Raw genomic sequence first — 17819 nt, 5'->3', positions numbered from 1 at the left:
TTAACCAGTATATCCAAATAGTTTTCATTTCAATCAGTAACTAGTATAAAATGACTAAGGAGATATTTTACATTATTTTCTCATACTACATCTTCAAAATCCGGTATGCATTTTCAACTTTATAGAGCATCTCATTTCGGACACTAGATTTGTAATCTGAACTCTTGATCTGTATTTAGATTTCATAAAGCTCCAGTAGAAAAAGTACATCCGCTGATTATTAGGCACATGCTAATCAAAACTACAGTGAGGTACCACCTCACACTAGTTAGAATGGCCATCATTAAAATGTCTACAAATAACAAATGCTGGAGAGGGTGTGGATAAAAGGGAATCCTCTACACTGTTGGTGGGAATGTAAATTGGTGCAGCCCCTATGGAGAACAGTATTGAGGTTCCTTAAAAAACTAAAAATAAAGCTAACATATGATCCAGCAACCCCACTCCTGGGCATGTATCTGTAGAAAACCATACTTTGAAAAGATACATGCACCCCAATATTCATTGCAGCACTATTCACAATAGCCAAGACATGGAAACAACCTAAATGTCCATCGACAGACGAATAGATAAAGATGTGGTACATATACACAATGGAGTATTACTCAGCTGTAAAAAAGAATGAAATAATGTTATTTGCAGCAACATGGATAGACCTAGAGATAGATTATCACACTAAGTGAAGTAAGCCAGACAAAGACAAGTATCATATGATATCGCTTATGTGTGGAATCTAAAGTATGACACAAATGAACTTGTCTACCAAAAAACAACAGACTCACAGATATAGAGAACAGACTTGTGGTTACCAAGTGGGAGGGGGAGTGGGGGAGGGAAGGATTGGGAGCTTGGGATTAGCAGATGCAAACTATTATTTATAGAATGGATAAACAACAAGATCCTACTGTATAGCACAGGTGACTATATTCAACATCCTGGGATAAACCGTAATGGAAAAGAACATGAAAAAGAATGTACATATATGTATAGCTGAATCACTTTGCTGTACAGTAGATATTAACACAACATTGTATATCAACTATACTTCAATAAAATAAATTTAAAAAAAGAAAAAGTACATTCACATGCTTAAGCTGTTCCAAGCCTACTCATAAATTTTCTAATAACTCAACTGAGGATTGTTCTTTTTAAAATTCAGATTAAAGAAAATTAAAAATTCAGTTCCTCAGTCACACCAGCCACATTTCAAGTGCTCAGTGGCCACGTGTGGCTCATGGTGGGTGGTCCTGTTGGATGGCACAGATATAGAACATTATCCAGAAAGTTCCACTGGACAACAGTGTGGCTTTAGACCAAGTTTTTTGTTTTCTTGGGGGGGGGTTGTTTGTTTGTTTGTGTTTTTTTATCAGTGTCAGTATTGACATTTGGGGCTGAATAATTCATTGTCAAGTGTGTTTGTCTTTTGCACTGTAGGATATTCACCAACATCCCTGTTCTCTATCCACTAGATGCCAGTAGCAGCCCCCCTTCCCCTCATGACAACCAAAAATGACTCTAGACATTGCCAAATGTCCTCTGGGGGGTGGGGGGAATAACCCTTAGGTGAGAAACACTGTTTTCGATCAAAACAGAGTTCAAATCCTAGTTCTGCTCTGTGCTAGATGAGTGACTTTGGGCAAATCCCTAAGCCTCGGCATTCTCATCTGTGCAATGGGGCAATGAGTAGCAACCACCTTATAGAATCACTGTGAGGGTAAAACCTAGCTTCAGGGTCATGGGGATGACTGGAAGCCATGCCCAGCGCATAGTAGGTGTTCAATAAACAGTAGTTGTGATTACCCATTGTGAACCTAAACCCATAAACCCCTGTGCACCCGTTGTAAGAGCAGGGCAGCTCCTGGACTCTAAGGCCTCTCTGATGGTGTTCGGGGGTGCTCGTTGACATGTCCTGGAGAGACAGAGGATTTAAATCCAGGCCTCACATGTTTAAATAGGCAGAGTTCGGAGAGTCCAAGGATCTGGGGTCTGGTCCCAGCTGTGTCACTGATCTTGCTGGTTCTGGTACTTTTTGGGTGCCCAACTTTCCCCTCTGTGAGGTGCGTGGAGCTGACCACCGTGATCTCCCACTGGACCCTCTAGCTTGGCCTCTATTTCTGATTGTTTCCTTAAGGAAGGGAAGAGGTGCCCGGGTAGACAACAAAGGGAGGGGGTTTGGACAAAAGCCAGACTCCACTCCCTGCTTCCTGCTGCCTCCAGTCTTTGCTAACACTGTGTCTTTTCCCTGGAAAACTCCTTTCTCTACTCCCCACCTCCCCTGGCCCAGCTGGCTTCAGCTTATCCTTCAGGACTTGGTGTATGTGGCACCTCCTCCAGGAAGCCTTCCCTGATCCCCTGCCCCTTCCCAGTCTGGGACTGGTGTCTCCCACCGACTTCTATGCTTCTGCCACCCCACCTTGATCATTTGTCCATCTTGGCCAGGCTGCATGCCTGAAGTGTAGTAGGGGCTCAGCAGAGTGTGTCTATGCTGAGAGCGAGTGAACGGCATCCAGGCAAGAAAGGTGGAGAGTAGGTTAGCAGGACGCCGCATTGAGCATGAAGGACCAGGGGGCAGGGGTGGTGGGTGGGTGTTCGGATAAGCTCGCCTTGGCTACAGGTCCATGGAGTTTGGCTCTGGGTACCAGATGCAGGAGAGATGTGAGGTTTCGTGGGGTGGCCACTGCCTGCCACCTTCACACCTGCGTGTGCCGTCCCCTGGATGAGAAGATAAACCCACCTGTCTGGCTGTTAGAGGCTTGAGGGGTGGGCCAGGAGGGAGGGTGAGGGTCTCCTGAGTGCCTGGACGAGGGAGGAGCATGGGGGACACTGGGGATCATGTACCTAAGGAGGGTCGCCCTGGCAAAATCTGTTTGGCAGACGGTGGGGGAGAAGGGCAGCTGTTGTAACAGCCCAGGCCTGGGGTGACAAGAATCCCTGGAGGCTGCAGCCTTGTCAGGGAGGAAGCAGAATCCCACGCCAGCCCCTCCTGCTCTTCTCTGCCCCTGGAGCCGCTGAAGGGCTTGGCTGGGGAGTGAGCACTGCAGCCCCCATGCTGGCCATTTGGGGCCTGGAGGGGTACAGGGGGGGCACAGGGTGGCTCTGAGGGACTCCCCAAGTGGACAACACCACCAGCCCTCTGCTTCCCTGGCTGCCAGGGAGTTCCCATGTGGGAATGCAGTCTCCCACTCCGCACATTCCAAAACCCTGGGAGCCAGCCGTGCCTCCCCCAGGGAGGGTCCACCCAGCTCGGTCTGGTGGTGCCAGCCCCTGAGCAGGAAGTTGTCAGGTAGAACCCAGGGGACTTGAAAGATTAGGACAGATCTATGGTCATCCTTCTGTTCACCTTTAAGGCCAGCCGGACCCTTGGGTGGGGGGCAGGGGTAGGGGTGGGGTAGGGGGGCGTCTCTTGGTCTGGCAACAGGCATTTTGGGAGCCAGGCTGAGTCTGGTGGGGGGGGATCCCCTGGGCCCCTCTTCACAGAGGGTATCAGTCGGCGGGCGTTAGTCGCCACGAGGGCACTGAATAATGCCAGCTGAACTTTGCCAGCTGCCGAGTCAGTGCTTCCTCCTAGGGCAGGCCCTGCCCCTCTCGGGAAGCTCAGCAAGGCGTGTCCTCAACGCCCTCCCAGGAGCCTGGCTGGCTCGACTAGGCTGGGTTCAGTCACTGGGACTTGTTCGGGGTGAGGCGCACTTCCCTGGGCGGGTGGGCAGGAGCATGGGCAGGGAAAGCCCTGCACACCTGGGGCGCCATCGGCGAGGGCAGATGCTGGCTCTGACCGTGACCCTCCTCCTCACCTGTGGGCCAGGTAAGCCGGGCTGAGCTGGGGCCAGCAGAGGAGTCGGACAGATTCCTGGAAAAGAGGGGCAGATGTGACAGGCTCCTCAGCTTCCCAAGCACCCCTCCAGGGGCAGCCACAAGGGCTTTTGCTTTTCAGCAAAGGCTTCCATCACAGCCAGCCAGGTGAGGCTACGTTTTCCAAACTGACTGGGGAGATTTCATACAGTGGCTACGTCATGAATTAAATATTGCTGGATCAGAGATACCCAGGCACCTCTTCTTTCTCTGGCTCACTTATACGTTCGTTCCCTAGGGTTTGGGTGTGGTTTTTTTGTTTTTTATTGGAGTATAGTTGATTTACAATGTTGTGTTAGTTTCAGGTGTACAGCAAAGTGATTCAGTTATACATTCATTCTTTTTTAGATTCTTTTCTCATATAGGTTATCAGAGAATACTGAGTAGAGTTCCCTGTGCTATACAGTAGGTCCTTATTGGTTATCTATCTGGGTTTGTTTGTTTGTTTATTGACACCTCGGATCCCAGTACCTGTGCTCAGCTCTCAGGTGGGAAATGAGAAAGCCACAGCCCCAGGCTTGCAGGAGCTCCAGGCTGGTGGGCGAGGCAGAGGGGTGCCCAGGCTCTCTTGGTACAAGGCTGAGCAGGAGGTTTGCCACCTTAGGGGTTCTGGAGGTGAGGGTTTGCCTAAACTGCAGGGTGGTGTTTTGTTGGCAGGGATTTCTACAGGTGCAATTAGTGGAAGAAGGAAAAGGGCACTCCTGGCAGGGAGAATGGGTGGGCAGAGGCCAGGAGGCAAGAAGGCGCAAGGTGTGTTTGGGTCATTCAATGTGATGTGAGCGCATTTGGGCTGCTTGAAGGGGGGATGCTGAGGGGAGGGGTGGGAGCAGAAAGGCAGACTGTGAGGGTTAGGGGAGGTATGTTCTTGGCTCTCAAGGGGCACTTTGCAGGCCTGTTGGTCATCTGAGGGATCAGCTTAGATCTGGCTAACCAGAGAAACTCACTGGCCTCAGGAAAAGCTCAGAGTCCAGCTTGGTGTTGGGCTCTCTCCCCTACAGAAAGAAGGTCCAAGATCCTCCACGTGTGGCTCCAGGGCTGCCTAGACCCCCGGACTGTTTTACTCCAGCTGCCTCCTTGGGCAGGAAGTCAGTACTTTCCAGCCAAACCGCTCTGGTGTCCAAGATAACCTGAGAACGGGCATCTACTATGTGCCAGGTGCTTAAATATCTGTTCGTTTACTCCTCCCAGGAGAAAGGACTGTCCTCAATGCTTGTCTGGGAAATGGAAGCCACTAAGGCCTGAAGGAGAGTGATGGTGGGGTCATCCTGCTTCCCCATCCTGAGGACTTCAGGCCCTGGACACTGGCAGCCCAGGAGCCACCCAGAGTAGGTGGGCTGCCTCCTCACCCACTCAGGCCTCACTGCAGCTCCTGAAGCAGGTGGAGAGGGCCCCCCAGCCCCCCAGCCCTGAGTCACCCAGGCCAGCCCTTGCCCCTGGAAGAGCTTTGTGGTTGGATGCCATTGTAAGGCACCCACACAATGGTCTGAATTGTGGGCGGGTTTGTATCAGACAATTCCACCACCTCTGATGGGGCGTGTCACCCTGAGCTGTCCCCAAAGCACATCACCACAAACAGAGGCTGTTTAACTGCTTTTGACCCCAAGGCTCCCTCAGAGTCTGATGCTGAGGGCTGTTTTAACTGAGCAGACTCTTGCTCCTGCCCAGTGAGGGCTGGTTGCCTGGACTAAGGGTTGACACCCCTCCCCAATTCCCCATCAATTCCACAGTAAACAGGACGCCTGTCAGGGCAGGGATCCCCCTGGAATATCAATTCAGACACCCTTCAGGACTCTTGATTTTAACGCTGGGAAAGACTCCCTTAATCCCTGGGCATTGATGAAAAGAAATCTAAATCCAATGCTGACAGGCTGTGTGTCCTTGGGCTTGACACCTAACCTCTCTGAGTTTCTATCTCCCCAAAGAGTAATTTTAAAAATTCCAGAGCCGGCGGAGATCCATTCCCCACTCACCTCTCCCTCCACCCTGGATTCATCTGGTGCATCTTCATCCACCTCTGCATCTTGTGCTTTTTCCCTCTTTGCCCCTGTGGCTGAAACACCCCAAGATCCCAGAGGACTGCAATAATCATCATTTTGTATTGCGTGCCTACTATGTGCCAGGGCTTTTTTTTTTTTAACATTATTAAGTATAATTGCTTTACAATGTTGTGTTAGTTTCTGCTGTGTAACAAAGTGAATCAGCTATATATATATACTACCAAATGTAAAATAGATAGCTAGTGGGAAGCAGCTGCATAGCACAGGGAGATCAGCTGGGTGCTTTGTGACCACCTAGAGCGGTGGGATAGGGAAGGTGGGAGGGAGATGCACGAGGGAGGGGACATGGAGATGTATGTGCCAGGGCTTTTACCTGCGTTATCTGGATTGAGCTTGTGTGGGTGAGAATAGGGGTATATTGCCTCCCATTTTACAGAAGAGGAAACTGAGGCTCAGAGAGGTTGAGCCTTTTGTTTAAAGTCACACAGCAGGGATCTGAACACCCATTTCTAGATGATTCCTAAGTCCTGACCTTTACCCTCTGCCTGGGAAGAGACTGAGGGTTGAGGAGGATTTCTCCTCTCCTGGCTGTTTCCTGGCCCTTGAGTACCTCCCCCAGGGGAGACAGCTGTCCTCCACTGCCCCTCTGAGCAGTATCCTGACAGCATAAAGATCTTGCTGTGCTGTTGAGCCCCTTCCTGCGTCCCTGGACAACAGTCATCGCCCCAGTCCAGGCTTGGCTGAGATATCCGAGGTCCAGGGAGGGAGATTATCAAGGGACAGGGCATTGGAGGGAGTAGGTGTGTGTGTGGAGGGTATCTGGAGCTGAGAGGTGGGCTCCAGAGTGTAACCTGCTCTGGCCAGAATTTCAGAATCTTTCACCACCTGTGACTCAGCTCCAGGAAAAGAGGAAAGGTTTGCTCATGTTTCCTCCCGATCACAAGGAATAGAGTCACCTTTCTTTCCAGTTACTGTGTGGCCTCCCCCAAAAGGAAGGTGCTGGATCCAGGCCGGCAGGGCAGCCCTAGGCTTCTTTATACCTAGGTTGTCCTTCTGGTCACTTGATGCTCCCAAGGTTGCCCCAGGCGAGCAGGTAAATGAACCCCTCCCGCCTTCAGGGAGACCCAAAGTTCCAGAGTGATGTGAATGGCCATCACCATTTCAGAGGTTAGGGGACAGAAGCTCAAAGAAGAAGGTTTCTCATGTGACCAGGGTAGATTTGGGCTTCAAACCCAGTGTGTCTGACTCCAAACACTACACTCTGCATCCCACTATCCAGGTCTGGCTTCTCGGCACATGTACCAGCCCGCTTCCTCATCTTCCTGCCCCTGCTCAGGGCTCAGAGCTGTCCCCAGGGACCTTAATGCATCATAAGCCCAGAGCTGTGGGAGGCAAATGCCAGGCCAGCTGTGATCAAGAGAAAGATCCTTGCTGAGCTGATATTCTAGCAGGGGGAGACAGACCATAACCCATAACAATAGTAAGTAAATTAGGTATTTAAGTATTAAGAAGGTGATAAGGAGAAAAATTTGGGACAGAGAATCTGGGGTGCTGGAGTGTGTTGCGGGGCGGGTTGCTCTTTTCAGTGGGGCGGGGTTGGGGGAAGGCTCCCTGAGAAGCAAAGACTTGAAGGGGGAGGACGTTATTGCTGTGGGTCCATGACTAACACATCCCAGTGAAACCCAGTGCAACATGGGGATAGATATTCTCTGATGTTATTTCTGCTTTAAAGATGGTGAAACTGAGGCTCCATGAAGTGAGCTGGGGCAGAACCAGGATGAAATCCAGGACTCCAGGACTTGAGTTCCAGCTGTGTGTGTGCGTGCATTTGTGCGCGCGCGTGTTACTGAATTTGTATGTGTGCACAAGTATGTGGGAGAGTGCGTGTGTGTGTGTGTGTGTGTGTGTGTGTGTGAGAGAGAGAGAGAGAGAGACAGAGAGAGAGAGAGAGAGAGAGAGAGAGAGAGAGAGTGAGAGCTCTTTCTTTCTTGCAGGGGGGTCCTCCTCTTTCTCTCCTGGCAGCATGTCCTCACTTTTCTCAGGTGGGAAGAAGAGCCTTTAGGTCTTTCCTTCCAGGGCACATAGGACTTCTGCCCTGGGGAACAGTTGGTGCTGAAATCCCCAAAGGACCACCCCCACCAGCAGTCCCTTGTGGGTGCAGGATGGGCCAGCAGGGCAGGGGAGCAGTGGGCTCTGCCCATTATCGGAGGCCCCTCCTGCAGGTGGGGATGGGCTTGGCATTTCCCCTGCTGTCCTGGGCTGGGTGCCTCCGCCCTGCACCCCCCTGCTGGGTCCATGCCTGGGAGGAGATGCCCAAGGAGCTTCCCCAGCTCGTCTGACCCCATACCTGCGTGGAGCCGGGCCTCACAACGGTCAAGGGAACAGACATTGCAGTGGGGCATCCTGCCTGGCTGTCCCCCACCCTCTCTGGACCTCTCATCCCACACTGACCAGTCTCATCTACCTCCATTGGACCACGCTGCCCCTTACAAGGGCTGTTCTGGGACAGCTGTCCTTTGGGCGTCCAGCTTTGTGACTCCCCAACATACAGTGAATCTGACCCCTGCTTCCCATCATTGATTCTTATCCTGGTCCCCACTTTCTCTGATTCTGACCCACTCCCTAAGAGTAACTCTGATCCAAGTTACCTCCTCCCTCTAATAATAATAATAATAATAATATTGTGATAAGTGCTATGCTAAAATGAGTTGTAATAATATCTTTATTATTTTATTTTATTTTGTATTTTTAAATTTTAATTCACATAAAGTTCAGTCTTTGGTGAATTTTGACAAATCATATTCATACAACAGTCGAGAACACTGTCGTGTGCCGGACACTGTTTTAAGCCCTTTGCATAGATTAATTCATTTAATACTCTTAGTGACCTGATGAAGTACATATCATTATCATTTCCACGTTGCAGATAAGGAAACCGAAACCGAGTTTCCTTTTTAGACTGGGACGCATAATAAGAAATACATTGTACCCTATGACCAGTTATGTGTAAGGCAGCCTGTCCCAGTACCTGGAACATAGTAGGTATGCAGTAAATATTCATTGCATAAATAAAGGAGGAGGAGACTACTGGCCTGCAGCCTCATTCCCCAGTCATGACAGATGCCCTGATAACCTCAGGGGATGCTAGTTCATCTGCACTGTCCAAAGTAAAACCCAAGCTCAGGTTGCCAGCACTGGCATGAAGACGAGCAAAACATCTTTTCTGACAGCTGCAACCTCCTCTGAGAGCCCCAGGATGAACTCAATCCTCAACTCTCCTGAGGCTCTTAGAGAAGCATCCAGCTTTGCCCCCTCTCCCTCTGTACCCCCCTCCATCCTCAGAGGGCCCTCTGGAAGAGCCCTTGGGTTTGTGTCAAGTGGTACCCACATGCCCCCCAACTTCAGCCAGGGCTCTGTCCCCAATCCTGTCATGGGTCCAGCTTCTCCTTTTGGGGACATTCTTGGGGACAATGTCCAGCCTAATTTTTGAGTCCCTACCTTCTTCACAGCCTGTCTCTGAGAACATGGCTGATCTGGGGCATGAAGCTTGGAGGACGCTTCAGGGACAAAGAACTGTCTTTTTAAAAATTTTTATTGGAGTATAGTTGATTTACAACATTGTGTTAGTTCCAGGTGTACAGCAAAGTGAGTCAGTTATACGTATACATATATCCACTCTATTTTAGATTCTTTTCCCATATAGGCCATTACAGAGTATTGAGTAGAGTTCCCTGTGCTATGCAGTAGGTCTTTATTAGTTATCTATTTTATATATAGTAGTGTGTATATGTCAGTCCCAATCTCCCAATTTATCCCTCCCCGCCTTTCCCCCTTGGTAACCATAAGTTTGTTTTCTACACCTATGACTCTATTTCTGTTTTGTAAATAAGTTCATTTGTACCATTTTTTTTAGATTCCACATACAAGCGATGTCACATGATATTAGTCTTTCTCTGTCTGACTTATTCACTCAGTATGACAATCTCTAGGTCCATCCATGTTGCTGCAGGTGGCATTATTTCATTCTTTTCATGGCTGAGTAATATTCCATTGTATATATGTACCACATCTTCTTTATCCATTCTTCTGTTGATGGACATTTAGGTTGTTCCCATGTCCTGGCTATTGTATCAATAAATAGTGCTGCAGTGAACATTGGGGTGCATGTATCTTTTTGAAGTATGGTTTTCTCTGGATATATGCCCAGGAGTGGGATTGCTGGATCACATGGTATCTCTATTTTTGGTTGTTTAAGGAACCTCCATACTGTTCTCCATAGTGGCTGTACCCATTTACATTCCCACCAACAGTATAGGAACTGTCTCTTAGAAACACAATTACCAGCAGCAACCATGCCTGAGCTTACGACCCAGGCAGTTCACAGCCCCCCATGCTGGGGAGAAACCCAGCGGGATGAAGGAAAAGCGCTGGGCTTTGCCTCCTTCCAGCATCACTCAGTTTACAAGGAATGAGCCTCTGCCTTCTGTGGTGTCCTGGGCCGTGCGGGTGGGCAGCTTTCCCCTGGGTGGATGAGCAGGAATTCTGAATTCTGGCTGCGTTCCTGTTTCAGGATCTGTTCTGAGTTGTCTGAGACTCCCTACTTCCTAGATTTATTACCCTCATCAACACAGTCAGTTTCATTTTTGCTTTTTATTTTTTTATTCCATCCTCCTCATCTTTTTTTTTGATAAAAGTATGTTAGAAATTTATTAGAAATATAAATGCATTAATCTTACAAAAATAAGAATTGACACTTAAAATGTGTAACAAAACTCCATGTTTTTTTCTGGTTAAATATTCAGAATCCTAAGAACATATTTCCATACGTGTGCTTATTTAATGAATATTGTGATAGGGTTATCACAATAGATGTATTTACCTAATATTTTAGGTTTGCTGAATGAAACAAATGAAAGAAGAACAAGAAAAAGCCAGACTGACAGACTAGAAGAAAGAGATCAAACCTATCATTATTGTTAAGAAGTAGTGTAGCTGTAGGGTCATTTTTTTTTTTTTAAATCTTGAGTCCCTAAGTTTGTAGGCTAGTCATCATCCCCTGGGTTATCAAGGGCAAACTCCTGCAAGATCCCCCGGAGTCTGGGGGTCTTGCCCTCAACCACCACCTCAAAGGAAGCCATTTATGTCTGATTGCACCCCTGCTACTTATAAGCAAGGCTGGCTCCTCAGCTCTAGGGGTGAGAGAGCCTGCAATTTGCCTGCTGGGGAGGAAGGACCAGACCTCTGGTATCTGGGACCTGGCAGGGTGGATGCAACCAAACGAAGAGGTACTCCTGGCAGCAACCAGCAGTGGGATGGGGAGTCCAAGAAACATAGACCCAGTCATCAGCGTTGCCCTTCATTAGCTACATTACCTTGGAAAGTGTTGCCACTCTGTGCCTCAGTTTGTCCATCTGTAAAATGGAAATAATTTCACTGACTAACAAAGAAGGCATATGGAAAGCACCCAGTGCAGGCCTGTGACCCTCTGGAGCCATTCAGAACCAGTGACTAAAGATAATAACACAAGGAAGCCCCAGGAGACAATAAATTCTGGACCTGCAGGTCACTGCATCCCTATTGCACTTTCCTTGTATTAATTTTTGAGTGCTAGTTTGCATGTTTGAGTGCTTAGCTCAGTGGGACCTGATAGCAGATGAGTGCTACCTGCATCTTAGCTCTACTGAGCTTTAAGGGCAGAAAGCACCCTAACCTGGACGCTGAGAAAGAAGCAGCCTGCTTAGGATAGGACAGAAGGCCCCAGAGAAGTAGGGTCACAACAGAACTGGATGTGGACCCTCACTCAGAGCCCTTGCCGCTACGGAGCTGAATCCCTGCTCACCCTTGGGGCAAGAGGAGGAGGCAACTTCTTGCTTCTTCTAGTTGAAGTCCCCAAAGGATTCAGACTGTGCATAAAGCCACCTCTCTTTAGGATATGTGCCTTCTTATTTGGGGTTCAGCCAGTCAGTATGAGGGGGGCTGGGATGGCCCTATCTTATCACAGATTCTTCTCCTCCCTTGGGTTCTAGGAAGCTGGCTCCTTCCAACCCAGAAGCTTATAGGGTGGAAATAATGATAATGAATTATTATATTATGTGGATAACTTAGTTCCATTCAGCAGGGGTGTGTGTGTGTATGCTGGGGTTCTTGGCATTGGTGGCTGTGTGTCCTTGGGAGTAATGTCCCCAATGTTCTCCTTCCATTTGCTTATCTCTCTCAGGGCTTCTGGGAGCATTTACACAGAAATCAATCCAACTCGATCATGATGTATTATTCTGCCATTTGCAGCAACGTGGGTGGGCCTAGAGAATATTATGCTTAGTGAAATAAGACAGAGAAAGACAAATACTGTATGGTATCACTTATATGTGAAATCATATCACTTATATGTGAAATCTAAACAAATATATAAATGAATGTATATGCGAAAGAGAAACACACTTAACGATATGGAAAACAAAAGAGTGGTTACCAAAGGTGAGAGGGAAGGGGGGAGGGGCAGGTTAGGAGTAGGGGGTTAAGAGATACAAACCACTGTGTATTGGGTTGGCCAAAAAGTTCGTTCGGTTAATGAATACGTTCGATAAAGTTCTTGGTGAAACTGAAAAATGTGTCTTATTTTTGCTTAAAACCAAACGAACTTTTTGGCCAACCCAATATAAAATAGATAAGCAACAAGGATATATTGTATAGCACAGGGAAGTATAGCTGCTATCTTGTAATAATTTTTTTTTTTTTTTTTTTTTTTTTTTTGCGGTACGCGGGCCTCTCACTGTTGTGGCCTCTCCCGTTGCGGAGCACAGGCTCCGGACGCGCAGGCTCAGCGGCCATGGCTCACGGATCTTCCCGGACCTGGGCACGAACCCGCGTCCCCTGCAACAGCAGGCAGACTCTCAACCATGTCGCCACCAGGGAAGCCCTCTTGTAATATTTTTAATGGAGTGTATATAAGCTGTAGAAATGCTGAATCACTAGGCTATACATTTGAAACTGATATAATATTGTAAATCAACTATACATCAATTTTAAAAGTCACCTCATTAACATGACAAAAGGCACCTTTATTGCTCTCATCGTGCAGGAAATTCCAAGGGTATTAAGAGCTCTTTGCCAGAAATGCGGACAAAGACCAAATACATATTTCTTATTATAAATTACAATATCACAGCTTTAAAGAACACTTTCCAGAGGAGGAGATACTTGAACTGTGTGGGGTTTTTTTTTTCATTTATTGAGGTAACATTGGTTTATAACATTATATAAGTTTCATGTGTACAATATTATATTTCGACTTCTATATACACTACAGCATGCTCACCACCAAAAGCTTAGTTTCCTCCATCACCATAGAGTTGATCTTCTTAACCCATTTCATCCTCCACCCATTCCATTTCCCTTCTGGTAACCTGTACTATGTTCTCTGTACCTATCTGTTTGTTTTTGCTTGGTTTGGTTTGTTCACTTATTTTTTTAAATTCGGTTTTATTTATGCAGTATTCTATTTATATGTTTGTTTTTTATATTCCACAACTAAGTGAGATCATATGGTATTTGACTTTCTCTGTCTGACTTATTCCATTTAGCATAATACCCTCTAGATCCACCCATGTTGTCACAAATAGCAAGATTTCATATTTTTTATGACTGAGTAGTAGTCCAGTGTGTATGTGTCACACACATTCTTTATCCTTTCATTCACTGATGGGCATTTAGGTTGTTTCAATATCTTGGCTATTGTAAATAATGCTGCAATGAACAGAGGGGTGCATATATTTTTTTTAGATTAGTGTTTTGATATTCTCTGGATAAATGCTCAGAAGTGAAATAGCTGAACCATATGGTAGTTCTATTATTAATTTTTTGAGGAATCTTTAGACTGTTTTTCATAGTGACTGCACCAATTTACATGAACACCAACAGTTTACGAGTGTTCAGTGCAATCCCTATCAAAATTCCAATGACATTTTTCACAGAAATAGAATTTTAAAATCCTAAAATTTATATGGAACCACAAAATACCCCGAATAGCCACAGCAGTCAGAGGAAAAAGAAATAAAAGGAATCCAAATCGGAAAAGAAGAAGTGAAATTGCCACTGTTTGCAGATGACATGATACTATACATAGAGAATCCTAAAGATGCTACCAGAAAACTATTAGAGCTAACCAATGAATTTGGTAAAGTAGCAGGATACAAAATTAGTGCACAGAAATCTCTTGCATTCCTAGACACTAATGATGAAAAATCAGAAAAAGAAATTAAGGAAACACTACCATTTACGATTGCAACAGAAAGAATAAAATACCTAGGAATAAACCTACCTAAGGAGACAAAAGACTTGTAGGTAGGAAACTATAAGACACTGATGAAAGAAATTAAAGATGATCCAAACAGATGGAGAGATATACCATGCTCTTGGATTGGAAGAATCAACATTGTGAAAATGACTATACTACCCAAAGCAACATACAGATTCAATGCAATCCCTATCAAATTACCAATGGCATTTTTTACAGAACTATAACAAAAAATCTTAAAATTTGTATGGAGACACAAAAGACCCTGATTAGCCAAAGCAGTGTTGAGGGGAAAAAAATAGAGCTGGAGGAAGTAGACTCCCTGACTTCAGACTATACTACAAAGCTACAGTCATCAAGACAATATGGTACTGGCACAAAACCAGAAATATACATGAATGGAACAGGATGAAAATCCCAGACATACACCCATGCACCTATGGTCAACTAATCTATGACACAGGAGGCAAGGATATACAATAGAGAAAAGACAGCCTCTTCAATAAGTGGTGCTGGGAAAACTGGACAGCTACCTGTAAAAGAATGAAATTAGAACACTCCCTAACACCATACACAAAAGTAAACTCAAAATGGATTAGAGAACTAAATGTAAGACTGAACACTATAAAACTCTTAGAGGACAACATAGGAAGAACACTCTTTGACATAAATCACAACAAGATCTTTTTTTTTTTTTTTTTTTTGCGGTATGCCGGCCTCTCACTGTTGTGGCCTCTCCTGTTGCGGAGCACAGGCTCTGGACGCGCAGGCTCAGCAGCCATGGCTCATGGGTGCAGCCTCTCCGCAGCATATGGGATCTTCCCGGACCAGGGCACGAACCTGTGTCCCCTGCATCGGCAGGCGGACTCTCAACCACTGTGCCACCAGGGAAGCCCAACAAGATCTTTTTTGATCAACCTCCTAAAGTAATGGAAATAAAAACAAAAATAAACAAATGGGACCTAATGAAACTTAAAAGCTTTTGCAAAGCAAAGGAAACTACAAACAAGACAAAAAGACAACCCTCAGAATGGCAGAAAATATTTGCAAATGAATCAACGGACGAAGGATTAAACTCCAAAATATATAAACAGCTCATGCAGCTCAATATCAAAAACACTCCAATCCAAAAATGAGAAGACCTAAATAGTCATTTCTCCAAAGAAGACACACAGATGGCCAAGAAGCACATGAAAAAAAAGGCCGCTCAACATCACTAATTATTAGAGAAATGCAAATCAAAACTACAATGAGGTATCACCTCACACCAGTTAGGATAGGCATCATCAGAAAATCTACAAACAACAAATGCTGGAGCGGGTGTGGAGAAAAGGGAACCCTTTTGCGCTGTTGGTGGGAATGTAAATTGATACAGCCACTATGGAGTACAGTATGGAGGCTGCTTTAAAATATTAAAAATAGAACTACCATATGACCCAGCAATCCCATTACAGGCCATATACCCTGAGATAAACCATAATTCAAAAAGACAATGCACCCCAATGTTCATTGCAGCACTATTTACAACAGCCAGGTCATGGAAGCAACCTAAATGCCCATCGACAGACAAATGGATAAAGAAGATGTGGAACATATATACAATGGAATATTACTCAGCTATAAAAAGGAATGAAATTGGGTCACTTGTAGAGACGTGGATGGATTAGAGACTGTCATACAGAGTGAAGTAAGTCAGAAAGACAAGAACAAATATCGTATATTAACGCATATATGTGGAACTTAGAAAAATGGTACAGATGAACTGGTTTGAAGGGCAGAAATAGAGACAGAGATGTAGAGAACAAACATATGGACACCAAGGGGGGAAAGTGGTGGTGGTGGGGTGGTGGTGGTGTGATTAATTGGGAGATTGGGATTGACATATATACACTAATATGTATAAAAGAGATAACTAATAAGAACCTGCTGTATAAAATATAAATTAAATTAAATTAAAAACAAAAAACCAAGCAACCCAATCCAAAAATGGGCAGAAGACCTAAATAGACATTTCTCCAAAGAAGATAAACAGATTGCCAACAAACAGATGAAAGGATGCTCAATATCACTAATCATTAGAGAAATGCAAATCAAAACTACAATGAGGTATCACCTCATATACATCAGAATGGCCATCATAAAAAAATCTACAAGGGCTTCCCTGGTGGCGCAGTGGTTGAGAGTCCACCTGCTGATGCAGGGGACACGGGTTCGTGCTCCGGTCTGGGAAGATCCCACATGCTGTGGAGCGGCTGGGCCCATGAGCCATGGCTGCTAGGCCTGCACATTTGGAGCCTGTGCTCCACAACAGGAGAGGCCACAACAGTGAAAGGCCTGCGTATCGCAAAAAAAAAATCTACAAACAATAACTGCTGGAGAGGGTGTGGTGAAAAGGGAACTCTCTTGCACTGTTGGTGGGAATGTAAATTGATACAGCCACTATGGAGAACAGTATGGAGGTTCCTTAAAAAACTAAAAATAGAACTACCATACAACCAGCAATCCCACTACTGGGCATGTACCCTGAGAAAACCATAATTCGAAAAGAGTCACGTACCACAACGTTCATTGCAGCTCTATTTACAATAGCCAGGACACAGAAGCAACTAAGTGTCCATAGACAGATGAATGGATAAAGATGTGGCACGTATATACAATGGAATATTACTCAGCCATTAAAAGAAAGGAAATTGAATTATTTGGAGTGAGATGGATGGACCTAGAGACTGTCATACAGAGTGAAGTAAGTCAGAAAGAGAAAAACAAATACCGTATGCTAACGCATATATATGGAATCTAAAAAAAAAAAAAAAGGTTCTGATGAACCTAGTTGCAGTGCAGGAATAAAGAGGTAGACATAGAAAACGGACTTGAAGCTGGGAAGGCAAAGCTAGGGCGAAGTGAGAGTAGCACTGACATATATACACCACCGAATGTAAAATAGTTGGCTGGTGGGAAGCAGCAGCATAGCACAGGGAGATTGGCTTGGTGCTTTTCGATGGCCTAGAGGGGTGGGATAGGGAGGATGGGAGGGAGGCTCAAGAGGGAGGGGATATGGGGACGTGTGTATGCATATGGCTGATTTGCTTCGTTGTACAACAGAAATTAACACAGTATTGTGAAGCAATTATATTCCAATAAAGATCTATTAAAAATAATAATAAATAAAGAGACCTAGGAATGAGGGCTCCTGGTCTAGGAATGCATAAGAGTATGGCTGGTCAAGAGGGACCCAAGTCCTCGACTGCAACTGTCTAGAGCAACTTCAGTGTATTGGCTGTGCACAAAGTCTGGTGTGGGGAGGACAGATTTCCTATTTGAAGTTAATATCCTTGAGGTAATTGCCTATGGTTGGGCCTGAAAAATCACACACAGCTTTCTACCTAGGAGCCAGACTCCTCAATAACTACAACAATTTTGCTGGATTTAACTCATGTTATATATGAATATTTCAAAATGAATAAAGGTATAATAGAGTGATGAAGACCCTACTTGTTCTAAGGAGACAGATAGTTTTAAAAATTTATATGTTGAGACCAATCAGATCAGAAGTCCCCACAATTAACAAAAAGCTTTCCATCCCTTATGAACATCTTGAGGGTTTGATTTAATGTAAAAAAGACAGTTACTCTTTAAATGCCTTCTCAGAGACAAATGAGGGCACTGCTAAGCCAGTGTCT

The sequence above is a fragment of the Phocoena sinus genome, chromosome 3 (assembly GCF_008692025.1).
Source record: "Phocoena sinus isolate mPhoSin1 chromosome 3, mPhoSin1.pri, whole genome shotgun sequence".
NCBI classification, from domain to species: domain Eukaryota; kingdom Metazoa; phylum Chordata; class Mammalia; order Artiodactyla; family Phocoenidae; genus Phocoena; species Phocoena sinus.
This window is presented reverse-complemented; position numbering follows the sequence as displayed.